The sequence below is a fragment of the Brachyhypopomus gauderio genome, unplaced genomic scaffold, assembly GCF_052324685.1.
Source record: "Brachyhypopomus gauderio isolate BG-103 unplaced genomic scaffold, BGAUD_0.2 sc422, whole genome shotgun sequence".
Taxonomy (NCBI): Eukaryota; Metazoa; Chordata; class Actinopteri; order Gymnotiformes; family Hypopomidae; genus Brachyhypopomus; species Brachyhypopomus gauderio.
In genome coordinates this window covers 39,256-49,294 of record NW_027507243.1, presented here as the reverse complement: position 1 = coordinate 49,294, position 10,039 = coordinate 39,256, and the positions used below count along the sequence as shown (strand labels likewise).

Sequence of the window (10,039 nt, the reverse complement as noted above, 5' to 3'; positions counted from 1 at the left end):
TCTTTGCATTGTTTTATGGCTTACGGCCACACCAGCCTGAAAACGCCCGATTTCATTTGACCTAGGAAGCTAAATAGGTTTAGGCCAGGTTAATACTTGTATGGGAGACAGCTTGGGAATACCAGGTGCTGTGTGACTTTTATAGTTGAGTTGCTATTTACATTCAATTAGCAAGCTTAAAGGTGTTCTGCAAAAAAAAACTAGCAATGTCTGTTGTTCAGGTTTTGCTCTCATTATAAATAGGTCATCTTTGCATTGTTTTACGGCTTACGGCCACACCAGCCTGAAAACGCCCGATCTCATTTGACCTCGGAAGCTAAGCTCGTTTGGGCCTGGTTAGTACTTGGATGGGAGACCACCTGGGAATACCAGGTGCTGTAAGCCTATTAGATTTAATTATCAAGCTTAAATGTGTTCTGCAAAAATCTAGCAATTTCTGTTGTTCAGGTTTTGCTCTTGTTATAATTAGATAATCTTTGCATTGTTTTATGGCTTACGGCCACACCAGCCTGAAAACGCCCGATTTCATTTGACCTAGGAAGCTAAATAGGTTTAGGCCAGGTTAATACTTGTATGGGAGACAGCTTGGGAATACCAGGTGCTGTGTGACTTTTATAGTTGAGTTGCTATTTACATTCAATTAGCAAGCTTAAAGGTGTTCTGCAAAAAAAACTAGCAATGTCTGTTGTTCAGGTTTTGCTCTCATTATAAATAGGTCATCTTTGCATTGTTTTACGGCTTACGGCCACACCAGCCTGAAAACGCCCGATCTCATTTGACCTCGGAAGCTAAGCTCGTTTGGGCCTGGTTAGTACTTGGATGGGAGACCACCTGGGAATACCAGGTACTGTAAGCCTATTAGATTTAATTATCAAGCTTAAATGTGTTCTGCAAAAATCTAGCAATTTCTGTTGTTCAGGTTTTGCTCTTGTTATAATTAGATAATCTTTGCATTGTTTTATGGCTTACGGCCACACCAGCCTGAAAACGCCCGATTTCATTTGACCTAGGAAGCTAAATAGGTTTAGGCCAGGTTAATACTTGTATGGGAGACAGCTTGGGAATACCAGGTGCTGTGTGACTTTTATAGTTGAGTTGCTATTTACATTCAATTAGCAAGCTTAAAGGTGTTCTGCAAAAAAAACTAGCAATGTCTGTTGTTCAGGTTTTGCTCTCATTATAAATAGGTCATCTTTGCATTGTTTTACGGCTTACGGCCACACCAGCCTGAAAACGCCCGATCTCATTTGACCTCGGAAGCTAAGCTCGTTTGGGCCTGGTTAGTACTTGGATGGGAGACCACCTGGGAATACCAGGTGCTGTAAGCCTATTAGATTTAATTATCAAGCTAAATAGGTTTGGGCCAGGTTAATACTTGTATGGGAGACAGCTTGGGAATACCAGGTGCTGTGTGACTTTTATAGTTGAGTTGCTGTTTACATTCAATTAGCAAGCTTAAATGTGTTCTGCAAAAAAACTAGCAATTTCTGTTGTTCAGGTTTTGTTCTTGTTATAATTAGATAATCTTTGCATTGTTTTATGGCTTACGGCCACACCAGCCTGAAAACGCCCGATTTCATTTGACCTAGGAAGCTAAATAGGTTTAGGCCAGGTTAATACTTGTATGGGAGACAGCTTGGGAATACCAGGTGCTGTGTGACTTTTATAGTTGAGTTGCTGTTTACATTCAATTAGCAAGCTTAAATGTGTTCTGCAAAAAAACTAGCAATTTCTGTTGTTCAGGTTTTGCTCTTGTTATAATTAGATAATCTTTGCATTGTTTTATGGCTTACGGCCACACCAGCCTGAAAACGCCCGATTTCATTTGACCTAGGAAGCTAAATAGGTTTAGGCCAGGTTAATACTTGTATGGGAGACAGCTTGGGAATACCAGGTGCTGTGTGACTTTTATAGTTGAGTTGCTATTTACATTCAATTAGCAAGCTTAAAGGTGTTCTGCAAAAAAAACTAGCAATGTCTGTTGTTCAGGTTTTGCTCTCATTATAAATAGGTCATCTTTGCATTCTTTTACGGCTTACGGCCACACCAGCCTGAAAACGCCCGATCTCATTTGACCTCGGAAGCTAAGCTCGTTTGGGCCTGGTTAGTACTTGGATGGGAGACCACCTGGGAATACCAGGTGCTGTAAGCCAATTAGATTTAATTATCAAGCTTAAATGTGTTCTGCAAAAAAACTAGCAATTTCTGTTGTTCAGGTTTTGCTCTTGTTATAATTAGATAATCTTTGCATTGTTTTATGGCTTACGGCCACACCAGCCTGAAAACGCCCGATCTCATTTGACCTAGGAAGCTAAATAGGTTTGGGCCAGGTTAATACTTGTATGGGAGACAGCTTGGGAATACCAGGTGCTGTGTGACTTTTATAGTTGAGTTGCTGTTTACATTCAATTAGCAAGCTTAAATGTGTTCTGCAAAAAAACTAGCAATTTCTGTTGTTCAGGTTTTGCTCTTGTTATAATTAGATAATCTTTGCATTGTTTTATGGCTTGCGGCCACACCAGCCTGAAAACGCCCGATCTCATTTGACCTCGGAAGCTAAATAGGTTTTGGCCAGGTTAATACTTGTATGGGGGACAGCTTGGGAATACCAGGTGCTGTGTGACTTTTATAGTTGAGTTGCTATTTACATTCAATTAGCAAGCTTAAAGGTGTTCTGCAAAACAAACTAGCAATGTCTGTTGTTCAGGTTTTGCTCTCATTATAAATAGGTCATCTTTGCATTCTTTTACGGCTTACGGCCACACCAGCCTGAAAACGCCCGATCTCATTTGACCTCGGAAGCTAAGCTCGTTTGGGCCTGGTTAGTACTTGGATGGGAGACCACCTGGGAATACCAGGTGCTGTAAGCCAATTAGATTTAATTATCAAGCTTAAATGTGTTCTGCAAAAAAACTAGCAATTTCTGTTGTTCAGGTTTTGCTCTTGTTATAATTAGATCATCTTTGCATTGTTTTATGGCTTACGGCCACACCAGCCTGAAAACGCCCGATTTCATTTGACCTAGGAAGCTAAATAGGTTTAGGCCAGGTTAATACTTGTATGGGAGACAGCTTGGGAATACCAGGTGCTGTGTGACTTTTATAGTTGAGTTGCTATTTACATTCAATTAGCAAGCTTAAAGGTGTTCTGCAAAAAAAACTAGCAATGTCTGTTGTTCAGGTTTTGCTCTCATTATAAATAGGTCATCTTTGCATTGTTTTACGGCTTACGGCCACACCAGCCTGAAAACGCCCGATCTCATTTGACCTCGGAAGCTAAGCTCGTTTGGGCCTGGTTAGTACTTGGATGGGAGACCACCTGGGAATACCAGGTGCTGTAAGCCTATTAGATTTAATTATCAAGCTAAATAGGTTTGGGCCAGGTTAATACTTGTATGGGAGACAGCTTGGGAATACCAGGTGCTGTGTGACTTTTATAGTTGAGTTGCTGTTTACATTCAATTAGCAAGCTTAAATGTGTTCTGCAAAAAAACTAGCAATTTCTGTTGTTCAGGTTTTGTTCTTGTTATAATTAGATAATCTTTGCATTGTTTTATGGCTTACGGCCACACCAGCCTGAAAACGCCCGATTTCATTTGACCTAGGAAGCTAAATAGGTTTAGGCCAGGTTAATACTTGTATGGGAGACAGCTTGGGAATACCAGGTGCTGTGTGACTTTTATAGTTGAGTTGCTGTTTACATTCAATTAGCAAGCTTAAATGTGTTCTGCAAAAAAACTAGCAATTTCTGTTGTTCAGGTTTTGCTCTTGTTATAATTAGATAATCTTTGCATTGTTTTATGGCTTACGGCCACACCAGCCTGAAAACGCCCGATTTCATTTGACCTAGGAAGCTAAATAGGTTTAGGCCAGGTTAATACTTGTATGGGAGACAGCTTGGGAATACCAGGTGCTGTGTGACTTTTATAGTTGAGTTGCTATTTACATTCAATTAGCAAGCTTAAAGGTGTTCTGCAAAAAAACTAGCAATGTCTGTTGTTCAGGTTTTGCTCTCATTATAAATAGGTCATCTTTGCATTCTTTTACGGCTTACGGCCACACCAGCCTGAAAACGCCCGATCTCATTTGACCTCGGAAGCTAAGCTCGTTTGGGCCTGGTTAGTACTTGGATGGGAGACCACCTGGGAATACCAGGTGCTGTAAGCCAATTAGATTTAATTATCAAGCTTAAATGTGTTCTGCAAAAAAACTAGCAATTTCTGTTGTTCAGGTTTTGCTCTTGTTATAATTAGATAATCTTTGCATTGTTTTATGGCTTACGGCCACACCAGCCTGAAAACGCCCGATCTCATTTGACCTAGGAAGCTAAATAGGTTTGGGCCAGGTTAATACTTGTATGGGAGACAGCTTGGGAATACCAGGTGCTGTGTGACTTTTATAGTTGAGTTGCTGTTTACATTCAATTAGCAAGCTTAAATGTGTTCTGCAAAAAAACTAGCAATTTCTGTTGTTCAGGTTTTGCTCTTGTTATAATTAGATAATCTTTGCATTGTTTTATGGCTTGCGGCCACACCAGCCTGAAAACGCCCGATCTCATTTGACCTCGGAAGCTAAATAGGTTTTGGCCAGGTTAATACTTGTATGGGGGACAGCTTGGGAATACCAGGTGCTGTGTGACTTTTATAGTTGAGTTGCTATTTACATTCAATTAGCAAGCTTAAAGGTGTTCTGCAAAACAAACTAGCAATGTCTGTTGTTCAGGTTTTGCTCTCATTATAAATAGGTCATCTTTGCATTCTTTTACGGCTTACGGCCACACCAGCCTGAAAACGCCCGATCTCATTTGACCTCGGAAGCTAAGCTCGTTTGGGCCTGGTTAGTACTTGGATGGGAGACCACCTGGGAATACCAGGTGCTGTAAGCCAATTAGATTTAATTATCAAGCTTAAATGTGTTCTGCAAAAAAACTAGCAATTTCTGTTGTTCAGGTTTTGCTCTTGTTATAATTAGATAATCTTTGCATTGTTTTATGGCTTACGGCCACACCAGCCTGAAAACGCCCGATTTCATTTGACCTAGGAAGCTAAATAGGTTTAGGCCAGGTTAATACTTGTATGGGAGACAGCTTGGGAATACCAGGTGCTGTGTGACTTTTATAGTTGAGTTGCTATTTACATTCAATTAGCAAGCTTAAAGGTGTTCTGCAAAAAAAACTAGCAATGTCTGTTGTTCAGGTTTTGCTCTCATTATAAATAGGTCATCTTTGCATTGTTTTACGGCTTACGGCCACACCAGCCTGAAAACGCCCGATCTCATTTGACCTCGGAAGCTAAGCTCGTTTGGGCCTGGTTAGTACTTGGATGGGAGACCACCTGGGAATACCAGGTGCTGTAAGCCTATTAGATTTAATTATCAAGCTAAATAGGTTTGGGCCAGGTTAATACTTGTATGGGAGACAGCTTGGGAATGCCAGGTGCTGTGTGACTTTTATAGTTGAGTTGCTGTTTACATTCAATTAGCAAGCTTAAATGTGTTCTGCAAAAAAACTAGCAATTTCTGTTGTTCAGGTTTTGCTCTTGTTATAATTAGATCATCTTTGCATTGTTTTATGGCTTACGGCCACACCAGCCTGAAAACGCCCGATTTCATTTGACCTAGGAAGCTAAATAGGTTTAGGCCAGGTTAATACTTGTATGGGAGACAGCTTGGGAATACCAGGTGCTGTGTGACTTTTATAGTTGAGTTGCTATTTACATTCAATTAGCAAGCTTAAAGGTGTTCTGCAAAAAAAACTAGCAATGTCTGTTGTTCAGGTTTTGCTCTCATTATAAATAGGTCATCTTTGCATTGTTTTACGGCTTACGGCCACACCAGCCTGAAAACGCCCGATCTCATTTGACCTCGGAAGCTAAGCTCGTTTGGGCCTGGTTAGTACTTGGATGGGAGACCACCTGGGAATACCAGGTGCTGTAAGCCTATTAGATTTAATTATCAAGCTAAATAGGTTTGGGCCAGGTTAATACTTGTATGGGAGACAGCTTGGGAATACCAGGTGCTGTGTGACTTTTATAGTTGAGTTGCTGTTTACATTCAATTAGCAAGCTTAAATGTGTTCTGCAAAAAAACTAGCAATTTCTGTTGTTCAGGTTTTGTTCTTGTTATAATTAGATAATCTTTGCATTGTTTTATGGCTTACGGCCACACCAGCCTGAAAACGCCCGATTTCATTTGACCTAGGAAGCTAAATAGGTTTAGGCCAGGTTAATACTTGTATGGGAGACAGCTTGGGAATACCAGGTGCTGTGTGACTTTTATAGTTGAGTTGCTGTTTACATTCAATTAGCAAGCTTAAATGTGTTCTGCAAAAAAACTAGCAATTTCTGTTGTTCAGGTTTTGCTCTTGTTATAATTAGATAATCTTTGCATTGTTTTATGGCTTACGGCCACACCAGCCTGAAAACGCCCGATTTCATTTGACCTAGGAAGCTAAATAGGTTTAGGCCAGGTTAATACTTGTATGGGAGACAGCTTGGGAATACCAGGTGCTGTGTGACTTTTATAGTTGAGTTGCTATTTACATTCAATTAGCAAGCTTAAAGGTGTTCTGCAAAAAAACTAGCAATGTCTGTTGTTCAGGTTTTGCTCTCATTATAAATAGGTCATCTTTGCATTCTTTTACGGCTTACGGCCACACCAGCCTGAAAACGCCCGATCTCATTTGACCTCGGAAGCTAAGCTCGTTTGGGCCTGGTTAGTACTTGGATGGGAGACCACCTGGGAATACCAGGTGCTGTAAGCCAATTAGATTTAATTATCAAGCTTAAATGTGTTCTGCAAAAAAACTAGCAATTTCTGTTGTTCAGGTTTTGCTCTTGTTATAATTAGATAATCTTTGCATTGTTTTATGGCTTACGGCCACACCAGCCTGAAAACGCCCGATCTCATTTGACCTAGGAAGCTAAATAGGTTTGGGCCAGGTTAATACTTGTATGGGAGACAGCTTGGGAATACCAGGTGCTGTGTGACTTTTATAGTTGAGTTGCTGTTTACATTCAATTAGCAAGCTTAAATGTGTTCTGCAAAAAAACTAGCAATTTCTGTTGTTCAGGTTTTGCTCTTGTTATAATTAGATAATCTTTGCATTGTTTTATGGCTTGCGGCCACACCAGCCTGAAAACGCCCGATCTCATTTGACCTCGGAAGCTAAATAGGTTTTGGCCAGGTTAATACTTGTATGGGGGACAGCTTGGGAATACCAGGTGCTGTGTGACTTTTATAGTTGAGTTGCTATTTACATTCAATTAGCAAGCTTAAAGGTGTTCTGCAAAACAAACTAGCAATGTCTGTTGTTCAGGTTTTGCTCTCATTATAAATAGGTCATCTTTGCATTCTTTTACGGCTTACGGCCACACCAGCCTGAAAACGCCCGATCTCATTTGACCTCGGAAGCTAAGCTCGTTTGGGCCTGGTTAGTACTTGGATGGGAGACCACCTGGGAATACCAGGTGCTGTAAGCCAATTAGATTTAATTATCAAGCTTAAATGTGTTCTGCAAAAAAACTAGCAATTTCTGTTGTTCAGGTTTTGCTCTTGTTATAATTAGATAATCTTTGCATTGTTTTATGGCTTACGGCCACACCAGCCTGAAAACGCCCGATTTCATTTGACCTAGGAAGCTAAATAGGTTTAGGCCAGGTTAATACTTGTATGGGAGACAGCTTGGGAATACCAGGTGCTGTGTGACTTTTATAGTTGAGTTGCTATTTACATTCAATTAGCAAGCTTAAAGGTGTTCTGCAAAAAAAACTAGCAATGTCTGTTGTTCAGGTTTTGCTCTCATTATAAATAGGTCATCTTTGCATTGTTTTACGGCTTACGGCCACACCAGCCTGAAAACGCCCGATCTCATTTGACCTCGGAAGCTAAGCTCGTTTGGGCCTGGTTAGTACTTGGATGGGAGACCACCTGGGAATACCAGGTGCTGTAAGCCTATTAGATTTAATTATCAAGCTAAATAGGTTTGGGCCAGGTTAATACTTGTATGGGAGACAGCTTGGGAATACCAGGTGCTGTGTGACTTTTATAGTTGAGTTGCTGTTTACATTCAATTAGCAAGCTTAAATGTGTTCTGCAAAAAAACTAGCAATTTCTGTTGTTCAGGTTTTGCTCTTGTTATAATTAGATAATCTTTGCATTGTTTTATGGCTTACGGCCACACCAGCCTGAAAACGCCCGATTTCATTTGACCTAGGAAGCTAAATAGGTTTAGGCCAGGTTAATACTTGTATGGGAGACAGCTTGGGAATACCAGGTGCTGTGTGACTTTTATAGTTGAGTTGCTATTTACATTCAATTAGCAAGCTTAAAGGTGTTCTGCAAAAAAAAAACTAGCAATGTCTGTTGTTCAGGTTTTGCTCTCATTATAAATAGGTCATCTTTGCATTGTTTTACGGCTTACGGCCACACCAGCCTGAAAACGCCCGATCTCATTTGACCTCGGAAGCTAAGCTCGTTTGGGCCTGGTTAGTACTTGGATGGGAGACCACCTGGGAATACCAGGTACTGTAAGCCTATTAGATTTAATTATCAAGCTTAAATGTGTTCTGCAAAAATCTAGCAATTTCTGTTGTTCAGGTTTTGCTCTTGTTATAATTAGATAATCTTTGCATTGTTTTATGGCTTACGGCCACACCAGCCTGAAAACGCCCGATCCTATTTGACCTAGGAAGCTAAATAGGTTTAGGCCAGGTTAATACTTGTATGGGAGACAGCTTGGGAATACCAGGTGCTGTGTGACTTTTATAGTTGAGTTGCTATTTACATTCAATTAGCAAGCTTAAAGGTGTTCTGCAAAAAAAAACTAGCAATGTCTGTTGTTCAGGTTTTGCTCTCATTATAAATAGGTCATCTTTGCATTGTTTTACGGCTTACGGCCACACCAGCCTGAAAACGCCCGATCTCATTTGACCTCGGAAGCTAAGCTCGTTTGGGCCTGGTTAGTACTTGGATGGGAGACCACCTGGGAATACCAGGTGCTGTAAGGCTATTAGATTTAATTATCAAGCTAAATAGGTTTGGGCCAGGTTAATACTTGTATGGGAGACAGCTTGGGAATGCCAGGTGCTGTGTGACTTTTATAGTTGAGTTGCTGTTTACATTCAATTAGCAAGCTTAAATGTGTTCTGCAAAAAAACTAGCAATTTCTGTTGTTCAGGTTTTGCTCTTGTTATAATTAGATCATCTTTGCATTGTTTTATGGCTTACGGCCACACCAGCCTGAAAACGCCCGATCCTATTTGACCTAGGAAGCTAAATAGGTTTAGGCCAGGTTAATACTTGTATGGGAGACAGCTTGGGAATACCAGGTGCTGTGTGACTTTTATAGTTGAGTTGCTATTTACATTCAATTAGCAAGCTTAAAGGTGTTCTGCAAAAAAAAACTAGCAATGTCTGTTGTTCAGGTTTTGCTCTCATTATAAATAGGTCATCTTTGCATTGTTTTACGGCTTACGGCCACACCAGCCTGAAAACGCCCGATCTCATTTGACCTCGGAAGCTAAGCTCGTTTGGGCCTGGTTAGTACTTGGATGGGAGACCACCTGGGAATACCAGGTGCTGTAAGGCTATTAGATTTAATTATCAAGCTAAATAGGTTTGGGCCAGGTTAATACTTGTATGGGAGACAGCTTGGGAATGCCAGGTGCTGTGTGACTTTTATAGTTGAGTTGCTGTTTACATTCAATTAGCAAGCTTAAATGTGTTCTGCAAAAAAACTAGCAATTTCTGTTGTTCAGGTTTTGCTCTTGTTATAATTAGATCATCTTTGCATTGTTTTATGGCTTACGGCCACACCAGCCTGAAAACGCCCGATTTCATTTGACCTAGGAAGCTAAATAGGTTTAGGCCAGGTTAATACTTGTATGGGAGACAGCTTGGGAATACCAGGTGCTGTGTGACTTTTATAGTTGAGTTGCTATTTACATTCAATTAGCAAGCTTAAAGGTGTTCTGCAAAAAAAAACTAGCAATGTCTGTTGTTCAGGTTTTGCTCTCATTATAAATAGGTCATCTTTGCATTGT

The 10,039-nt window shown here is 40.5% G+C and overlaps 16 non-coding genes and 23 pseudogenes across 16 annotated transcripts; all 39 read left to right on the top strand.

The window, feature by feature from the left end:
* The first annotated feature begins 18 nt into the window (after window positions 1–18).
* LOC143506124 (5S ribosomal RNA) lies at window positions 19–137 on the top strand (annotated as a pseudogene).
* A 128-nt stretch (window positions 138–265) lies between these two features.
* Window positions 266–384, top strand: LOC143505936 (5S ribosomal RNA). Its single transcript, XR_013128075.1, has one exon. It is a non-coding gene; the product is annotated as a 5S ribosomal RNA (ribosomal RNA).
* Window positions 385–491: 107 nt separating this feature from the next.
* LOC143506123 (5S ribosomal RNA) lies at window positions 492–610 on the top strand (annotated as a pseudogene).
* A 127-nt stretch (window positions 611–737) lies between these two features.
* LOC143505962 (5S ribosomal RNA) lies at window positions 738–856 on the top strand. Its single transcript, XR_013128100.1, has one exon. It is a non-coding gene; the product is annotated as a 5S ribosomal RNA (ribosomal RNA).
* Window positions 857–963: 107 nt separating this feature from the next.
* On the top strand, window positions 964–1,082 carry LOC143506121 (5S ribosomal RNA; annotated as a pseudogene).
* Window positions 1,083–1,209: 127 nt separating this feature from the next.
* Window positions 1,210–1,328, top strand: LOC143505935 (5S ribosomal RNA). The gene has a single exon (XR_013128074.1). It is a non-coding gene; the product is annotated as a 5S ribosomal RNA (ribosomal RNA).
* Window positions 1,329–1,542: 214 nt separating this feature from the next.
* On the top strand, window positions 1,543–1,661 carry LOC143506120 (5S ribosomal RNA; annotated as a pseudogene).
* Window positions 1,662–1,787: 126 nt separating this feature from the next.
* On the top strand, window positions 1,788–1,906 carry LOC143506119 (5S ribosomal RNA; annotated as a pseudogene).
* A 127-nt stretch (window positions 1,907–2,033) lies between these two features.
* On the top strand, window positions 2,034–2,152 carry LOC143505934 (5S ribosomal RNA). The gene has a single exon (XR_013128073.1). It is a non-coding gene; the product is annotated as a 5S ribosomal RNA (ribosomal RNA).
* Window positions 2,153–2,260: 108 nt separating this feature from the next.
* Window positions 2,261–2,379, top strand: LOC143505998 (5S ribosomal RNA; annotated as a pseudogene).
* A 126-nt stretch (window positions 2,380–2,505) lies between these two features.
* LOC143506023 (5S ribosomal RNA) lies at window positions 2,506–2,624 on the top strand (annotated as a pseudogene).
* Window positions 2,625–2,751: 127 nt separating this feature from the next.
* On the top strand, window positions 2,752–2,870 carry LOC143505933 (5S ribosomal RNA). The gene has a single exon (XR_013128072.1). It is a non-coding gene; the product is annotated as a 5S ribosomal RNA (ribosomal RNA).
* A 108-nt stretch (window positions 2,871–2,978) lies between these two features.
* On the top strand, window positions 2,979–3,097 carry LOC143506118 (5S ribosomal RNA; annotated as a pseudogene).
* Window positions 3,098–3,224: 127 nt separating this feature from the next.
* On the top strand, window positions 3,225–3,343 carry LOC143505932 (5S ribosomal RNA). Its single transcript, XR_013128071.1, has one exon. It is a non-coding gene; the product is annotated as a 5S ribosomal RNA (ribosomal RNA).
* A 214-nt stretch (window positions 3,344–3,557) lies between these two features.
* LOC143506117 (5S ribosomal RNA) lies at window positions 3,558–3,676 on the top strand (annotated as a pseudogene).
* Window positions 3,677–3,802: 126 nt separating this feature from the next.
* LOC143506116 (5S ribosomal RNA) lies at window positions 3,803–3,921 on the top strand (annotated as a pseudogene).
* Window positions 3,922–4,047: 126 nt separating this feature from the next.
* On the top strand, window positions 4,048–4,166 carry LOC143505931 (5S ribosomal RNA). Its single transcript, XR_013128070.1, has one exon. It is a non-coding gene; the product is annotated as a 5S ribosomal RNA (ribosomal RNA).
* Window positions 4,167–4,274: 108 nt separating this feature from the next.
* Window positions 4,275–4,393, top strand: LOC143505997 (5S ribosomal RNA; annotated as a pseudogene).
* Window positions 4,394–4,519: 126 nt separating this feature from the next.
* On the top strand, window positions 4,520–4,638 carry LOC143506022 (5S ribosomal RNA; annotated as a pseudogene).
* Window positions 4,639–4,765: 127 nt separating this feature from the next.
* Window positions 4,766–4,884, top strand: LOC143505930 (5S ribosomal RNA). Its single transcript, XR_013128069.1, has one exon. It is a non-coding gene; the product is annotated as a 5S ribosomal RNA (ribosomal RNA).
* A 108-nt stretch (window positions 4,885–4,992) lies between these two features.
* LOC143506114 (5S ribosomal RNA) lies at window positions 4,993–5,111 on the top strand (annotated as a pseudogene).
* A 127-nt stretch (window positions 5,112–5,238) lies between these two features.
* LOC143505929 (5S ribosomal RNA) lies at window positions 5,239–5,357 on the top strand. The gene has a single exon (XR_013128068.1). It is a non-coding gene; the product is annotated as a 5S ribosomal RNA (ribosomal RNA).
* Window positions 5,358–5,571: 214 nt separating this feature from the next.
* On the top strand, window positions 5,572–5,690 carry LOC143506113 (5S ribosomal RNA; annotated as a pseudogene).
* Window positions 5,691–5,817: 127 nt separating this feature from the next.
* LOC143505928 (5S ribosomal RNA) lies at window positions 5,818–5,936 on the top strand. Its single transcript, XR_013128067.1, has one exon. It is a non-coding gene; the product is annotated as a 5S ribosomal RNA (ribosomal RNA).
* A 214-nt stretch (window positions 5,937–6,150) lies between these two features.
* LOC143506112 (5S ribosomal RNA) lies at window positions 6,151–6,269 on the top strand (annotated as a pseudogene).
* A 126-nt stretch (window positions 6,270–6,395) lies between these two features.
* LOC143506111 (5S ribosomal RNA) lies at window positions 6,396–6,514 on the top strand (annotated as a pseudogene).
* A 126-nt stretch (window positions 6,515–6,640) lies between these two features.
* LOC143505927 (5S ribosomal RNA) lies at window positions 6,641–6,759 on the top strand. The gene has a single exon (XR_013128066.1). It is a non-coding gene; the product is annotated as a 5S ribosomal RNA (ribosomal RNA).
* Window positions 6,760–6,867: 108 nt separating this feature from the next.
* Window positions 6,868–6,986, top strand: LOC143505996 (5S ribosomal RNA; annotated as a pseudogene).
* A 126-nt stretch (window positions 6,987–7,112) lies between these two features.
* On the top strand, window positions 7,113–7,231 carry LOC143506021 (5S ribosomal RNA; annotated as a pseudogene).
* A 127-nt stretch (window positions 7,232–7,358) lies between these two features.
* LOC143505925 (5S ribosomal RNA) lies at window positions 7,359–7,477 on the top strand. The gene has a single exon (XR_013128064.1). It is a non-coding gene; the product is annotated as a 5S ribosomal RNA (ribosomal RNA).
* A 108-nt stretch (window positions 7,478–7,585) lies between these two features.
* On the top strand, window positions 7,586–7,704 carry LOC143506109 (5S ribosomal RNA; annotated as a pseudogene).
* Window positions 7,705–7,831: 127 nt separating this feature from the next.
* LOC143505924 (5S ribosomal RNA) lies at window positions 7,832–7,950 on the top strand. Its single transcript, XR_013128063.1, has one exon. It is a non-coding gene; the product is annotated as a 5S ribosomal RNA (ribosomal RNA).
* A 214-nt stretch (window positions 7,951–8,164) lies between these two features.
* Window positions 8,165–8,283, top strand: LOC143506108 (5S ribosomal RNA; annotated as a pseudogene).
* Window positions 8,284–8,412: 129 nt separating this feature from the next.
* On the top strand, window positions 8,413–8,531 carry LOC143505961 (5S ribosomal RNA). The gene has a single exon (XR_013128099.1). It is a non-coding gene; the product is annotated as a 5S ribosomal RNA (ribosomal RNA).
* Window positions 8,532–8,638: 107 nt separating this feature from the next.
* Window positions 8,639–8,757, top strand: LOC143506040 (5S ribosomal RNA; annotated as a pseudogene).
* A 128-nt stretch (window positions 8,758–8,885) lies between these two features.
* On the top strand, window positions 8,886–9,004 carry LOC143505967 (5S ribosomal RNA). The gene has a single exon (XR_013128105.1). It is a non-coding gene; the product is annotated as a 5S ribosomal RNA (ribosomal RNA).
* A 214-nt stretch (window positions 9,005–9,218) lies between these two features.
* LOC143506039 (5S ribosomal RNA) lies at window positions 9,219–9,337 on the top strand (annotated as a pseudogene).
* A 128-nt stretch (window positions 9,338–9,465) lies between these two features.
* Window positions 9,466–9,584, top strand: LOC143505966 (5S ribosomal RNA). The gene has a single exon (XR_013128104.1). It is a non-coding gene; the product is annotated as a 5S ribosomal RNA (ribosomal RNA).
* A 214-nt stretch (window positions 9,585–9,798) lies between these two features.
* LOC143506107 (5S ribosomal RNA) lies at window positions 9,799–9,917 on the top strand (annotated as a pseudogene).
* The last annotated feature ends 122 nt before the right edge of the window (window positions 9,918–10,039 follow it).